This window comes from Puma concolor, chromosome D2, assembly GCF_028749965.1.
Source record: "Puma concolor isolate L17-30 chromosome D2, mPumCon1.1.hap2, whole genome shotgun sequence".
Classification (NCBI taxonomy): Eukaryota; Metazoa; Chordata; class Mammalia; order Carnivora; family Felidae; genus Puma; species Puma concolor.
The window spans coordinates 57,348,188-57,354,187 of record NC_141677.1 but is presented as its reverse complement, the minus strand read 5'-3'; the positions used below and the strand labels follow the sequence as shown (position 1 = coordinate 57,354,187).

The 6,000-nt window shown below is 44.4% G+C and overlaps 1 protein-coding gene across 1 annotated transcript in view; it reads left to right on the top strand.

Annotated features, from left to right (window-relative positions):
- The first annotated feature begins 583 nt into the window (after positions 1–583).
- Positions 584–6,000, top strand: part of SLIT1 (slit guidance ligand 1) — a 184,356-nt gene continuing 178,939 nt past the window's right edge. The window contains exon 1 of the mRNA XM_086680526.1: positions 584–602. The gene's annotated coding sequence lies outside the window, so the exon portion shown is untranslated. The remainder of the gene's footprint in view (positions 603–6,000) is intronic.

The window sequence follows — 6,000 nt, the reverse complement described above, 5'->3', positions numbered from 1 at the left end:
TGATTTTCATAGCAGAAAGGAGTGGATCTGCCTGGGCAGCAGTCCGGGGTCCCTGGTTGGGCACATTTATCTAGACGCCAGCTGGTCTGGCTCTGGACGGTTACGATAACTGGATTTCTAAATTCTGTCTTTCCTCAAGGATCGAGGACCTGGGTTTTCTGCTCCCATTACAGTTCATTTTGATTTCATAAACATTTTTGAGCATCTGCCAGGTCCCAGTTATTGTGCTAGGTGCTGGACAGCAAATATGAACATAATGGAAGCCGATCTATGATAGCCAGTCAGCTCTGTGACCCTGAGTTAGTTATTTCTCCTCTAGGGGCTCTATTTCCTTATCTGTAAAATGGGGCTGTAGCTTGGGGATTGCAGTTTATCTCTGGAGAAGCATTGAACTGTGCTATGCATCTGTTCTCATAGAGGGAAACTGAGGTCTGGGTGGGTGGACATACTGGACTGGTCACAGAGCTGGACCAGTTCAGTGCTTCCCTGGGTACAGTTTGCCCTCATCTCCTTGCAGATGGTGCCTGAAACTTCCCAGAGGGCCTCTGTGCTGTGTCCATCCCCATTTGTCCGGAGGCACTGTCCTGATTGATCCAACAAAAGTGAGTGGTTTCTGTTTGGTGGGAGCCCCCCCTGCTTAGCAGCCCCCCCCCCCCCCGCCCCGACAGCAGGTCCACATGGCCCCACCCCACCCTTGAGCATCCACGCTGCCCTCACCCGCCTCTCCCTCTCCCCGGAACCCGCAGCGGCACCCCATCCATGTCCTGCCAGGTGGAGCCTGCAGGGAGCAAGTGTCTACAAACCTGCCCAGAACCTTAGGTTCTGGACCGCTGCCCTGGCTGAGGTTGATAAATGTTCATTGATGAATGTTCATTGAAGATGAAACACCCTCCAAGGACCCAAACTGGCTTGGCAGAAGCCGCAAAGCAACCTAATAGTTGATTTTAAAAATTCTTCCTGCCCTGCCTGAAAATCCTCCAAACCTCCCCCAAGTCAATTTAAATACTGCTTCGGTTGTTTTCAATCTGCAGTCAGTCATTTACACAGTTGTCAGGCCTTTGCAGGCACCAGCCTGGGTCTAAGAATGGAACCCTGCCCCCACCAGCTGGATAAGCTGGCAAGCAGTTCACTGTGAGCCTCTCCGATTTCTGTCCGTAAGTAGGAAGAGCAGTACCTTCCTTGCAGGGTTACCTACAGACGATCTATGTCATATGAAATCTACAACAGACGGTTTTGCCATTGTCGAGTGCAGTAAAATGGTTACAGGTGTGACATCTGGGGTCCGATTGCTTGGGTTCAAATCCCCGATCCCTGTCAGCAGGTGATGATGAGCAGCTTATTTACCTCTGGGCAGCAGTTGCTCATTGTTAGTGGTAACTACCGTTTTCATAATTTGTTGCATCCATCTTGGGCAGCTGGAGACAAGCCAGTGATCCGATGGGTGTTCTGTAACACGCAGCCATCACATTACTATTTTTTATTGTGGTATATATATCCATTTTAACCATTTTTAAGTGTACAATTCAGTGGCATTAATTTCTTTTGCAGTGTTGTGCAATATCACCTCTATTTTCAAACAAACAAACTCTGTGCCCATTAAGCAATAATTCCCCATTCTTTCCTCCCTCTGGTCCCTGATAACTTCTAATCTATTCTCTGTCTCTCTGAGTTTACCTATTCTAGATAGTTCATACAAGCCATCACTTATTTTAAGCATCCTTTGCAGATTTATAACAGCTCTTCAATGCAGGAATGTAAAATGTGTTATTTAGTTTGCTCATAAAATAATTAAATTTGGAATACTAAGTTTAATGGTAATTTTATTCAGACAATAATTATAGATTTAGTAATTATGCTTTTATTTCTAAAATGTGGGGTTTTTTTTTGTAGAAAATAGAGAAGAGTATAAAAGAAGAGGCTAAAAATCACCCATAATCCCAATAATGTTAATGTTTGGTATGTTTTTTAAAAAATTAGATTTACCATTACTCAACTTAGTACTGGAAATCCTACCCCTAGCAATCAGACAGGAAAGAGAAATAAAAGGCATCCAAAGGAAGAAGTAAAACTGTCATTATTTGCAGATGACATGATACTATATAGAGAAAACTCTAAAGACTTCACCAAAAAACCTACTAATAAATGAATTCAGTAAATTTGCAGGATACAAAATCAATATACAGAGATCTGTTGCATTTCTTCTATACACTAACAATGAGCTAGCAGAAAGAGAAATTAAGAAAACAGTCTCTTTTACAATTTAATCAAAAAGAATAAAATGCCTAGGAATAAATTTAACCAAGGAGGTGAAAAACCTGTACTCTGAAAACTGTAACACATTAATGGAAGAAATTGAAGGTGATACAAATAAATGAAAAGCTATACCATGCTCATGGATTTCCAAAACACCCCAACTCACTGCTCCCTGGGGAATTCTCTTTCTAGCCATATGTGACTCTTTATTATCCTGATTTTTACAGGAGACCTGCCTTTTTTGCACCTTTATTCTCAAGATACACCTCCCCTGAATGCTCCCCCCACCCCATGCTTCAGTAAAAATATTTATTCAGCATTTTCTATGCTCCAGTCCCTAAACTAGGCATTAGGGAACAAGATAGATGGGAACCTGCCCTCATGGAGCTCCAGCCTAGGGGGAGAGGAGAGACATTAGGTAAACAAGCAATTACAAATGACAGTATCAGTGTTCTGAAGGGGGCACAGGGAGCCAGGAGACTGCATGACAGGGGAGGGGGCTGACTCAACCCGGAGTCAGGGAAGGCTTCCTGGAGGAGGTGTTGCATAGGAGGAGGAGGAGGACTAAGCCATGTTGAGAATGGCAGAAAGAGCATGCTAGCATAGGGACTGTCTTGTGCACAGAGTGTGAGCTGCTTTATGAACTGAGAGAAGCCCCATGTGACTGAGGCCCCTTCTTCTCTGGCCAATTTCGTGATACTTGTCAAAGTCAAGTGACTGCTTGATTGTATCTCCTTAGCATGTTCGGAGAGTTTAAAGGGCATAGAGTGTTGCTAAACATCTCTTACAAACTTCTGTCTTTTTTTTTTTTTTAATTTTTTTTTTTTTCAACGTTTATTTATTTTTGGGACAGAGAGAGACAGAGCATGAACGGGGGAGGAACAGAGAGAGAGGGAGACACAGAATCAGAAACAGGTTCCAGGCTCTGAGCCATCAGCCCAGAGCCCGACGCGGGGCTCGAACTCACGGACCGCGAGATCGTGACCTGGCTGAAGTCGGCCGCTTAACCGACTGCGCCACCCAGGCGCCCCCAAACTTCTGTCTTTAAAAAAGATTTTTTAAAAGTGTTTAATTTTGAGAGAGAGAGAGAGAGAGAGAGATACAGAATCCAAAGCAGGCTCCAGGTTCTGAGCTGTCAGCACAGAGCCTGATGCGGGGCTTGAACCCATGAACCACAAGATCATGACCTGAGCTGAAGTCGGCCGCTTAACCAACTGAGCCATCCAGGCGCCCCCAAACTTCTGTGTCTGTGTAGGTAGACTAATGAGCAAATTTACCCTTCCACCTTAAACAACTAAACAAAAACAAAAACAAAAACAAAAACAAACCCAAAAATGAAACAACTGTTTTCAGACATTGGACAACTGGTAATGTAGGATGGTGATTCCTTTGAGAGGGAAAACAAGTATGATGAGCATTATAATTGCCTTGGCTTATAGGCTGGAGAGAGTTTCCAGGCCACAGAGCAGGAGGGGCACCCAAGTGTAACATGTCATGAAGCTGAATTGTGGAGTTGAAGCTGAGAGATTGGGAGGCCAAGGTGGCTACAGTTTCCAGGGAGATGGGAGAGGAAATTGCTGCAGAGAGAGAGTAGTGAGGGATTTGCAGATGGTTCCTCCCTGTGATGCTCCATCCCATCCCTAGTCTTTAGCTGAACATCAATCAGGGCATGCTATAAACTATCTGAAGCTGGGGAAAGTTCCACCCAAATGGAGTAGACGAAACAATCCTTGGAGCTCCCACAGAGTTGGTGTTGACACCAGCCGGAGTAGAAAGCCTCCAAATTCACAGGGCATTGGGTAGACTATTCACAGGGTATTGCCTCAGTAGTGGGGAAATCAGCCCTACACTAAAGGCTACTCTGGTCTTGCCTAGGAAAGTTTAAAGGATCAAATTGTTCTCAAGTAACTTGACTCTGTTCTAGAGTATTTTTTTAGAAATACAAGAATATCTAGCACCCAATAAGGTAAAATCCACAATGTCTGGCATCCAATCTACAATTACTAGGATACAAAGTCATAGGAAAATATGACCCATAATGAAGAAAAAAAGCAACCAATCAAAACTGACCCAGAAATGATGCAGGATAATAGAATTCATAGATGTAGTTATTACAACTATATTCCATATGCATGAGAAGGCAGAGGAAACCATAAGCACATTAAGAAATATGGGAGAGAAAAAACACCCAAATAGATCTTCTAGAGATGAAGACCACAATGTCTGAGATAAAACTGCACTGCATGGGCTTAACAGCAGGTTAGTCACTGCAGAAGAAAAGATAATGAACGTGAAAACACAACAGTAGAAACTCACCAAGATGAAACACACAGAGAAGATTAAAATGAACAGAGCATCAGTGACCTTTGGGACAACGTCAAGTGGCCCAACATATGTGTACTTGGGGTCCCCAGAGGTGAAGAAAGGAGGGGATGTAAAAAGCTTTTGAAGAAATAATGATGGAAAACATCAAATTTGAATTAAACCATGAGCAAGATACAAGAAGCCCAATGAATCCCAAGCAAAAAATCTCTTGTATTTCAATGCGTGGCTCACAGTCCGCATGCAATCAGTGTCTGATAAATGAATGATCAAATGGCTGCCTGCACAGACTCTGCCCCCTGCTTTCTGTCTTCATCACCTCTCCTTTCTTCCCTCTCCCCTCTGCGTGTCTCTTCCTTCTCATCTGTCCTGGATGCATATGGTAGCCTCTAGAAAAGCCACTGATCTTAAGTCTAGGAGCTTGTTTCTGCTTTAGGCTTTGTCATTGAAAGCCTCAAGCAGTCCAGCCTCCTTCAAGTTGGAGTGCCTCAAGGGGTTTAGAGATTAAAGCTACCATATCCTGAGCCCTGCTGGCACCACTTCCCTGGGGACTTCTGGCTTCTCAGTCCCTGTTGGGGTTGTAGGGTCAGGAGGAGTGCCCAGGATGGACAAGATCCTGTGTTCTTCTCAGGTGTGTGGCCTAGCAGATCAAGATGCAGCCTCAGTCATGGCCCGGCTCTGCCATTCCTTTGCCCTGTGAGGTTAGGTTGGTTGCTTCACTTCTCTGAGCTGCCAACTGTATGGTGGTGTTTGGATTTGATGATTTCTTTATCCCCTTCCAGCTGTGACATCTTGTGATTGAAGCTACTACTACGCATCCGTTGCCACGTGGCTCTGTCCCCTCCCTGCCAGTCCCCCATGGCTGCCTTTCTCTTTGATGTGTCTCATCTTTGCTAAGAGTGTGTGGAGACTGGAGATGAGGAAGGCAGACAGGCCTCAGACCCTTTGTCTTCACTGGGCCCCTTCCTTCAGTGGCTCCCAGAGTTTTCAGGTCCAAGTTCAAACTGATTAACTCAGCACACCAGGCTCTAGAGCATGGTCCCCGGAACCCGCATCAGAATCATACTTTCTCACTCCCCAGTGTGTTAACAGTAAAGATTTTGATTAAGAAAGTCTGGGGTGGGTCCTGGGAATTGGCATTTATAATAAGCATACAAAGGTATTTAAAAATGTTTTGGTGGTGATGGGGAGGTTAAGTCATACTATACAGCTAAAAAAAAAATCCTAACAGTAAAAAAAAAAAAAAAAAAAAAAAAAAAAAAAAAAGCATATGCTGAAACTGTTCGTCTGCCATCATCCTGTCCTCTCTGGGTCACTGGTTCCAGGGATAGTGCATTGCAGGCACCTACATATATGCGCTTGTGCTTGAGCATGGGGACAGGCCAGGGACTTCTGCAAGCTCAGTAAAGCCAGAATGGCTGCACC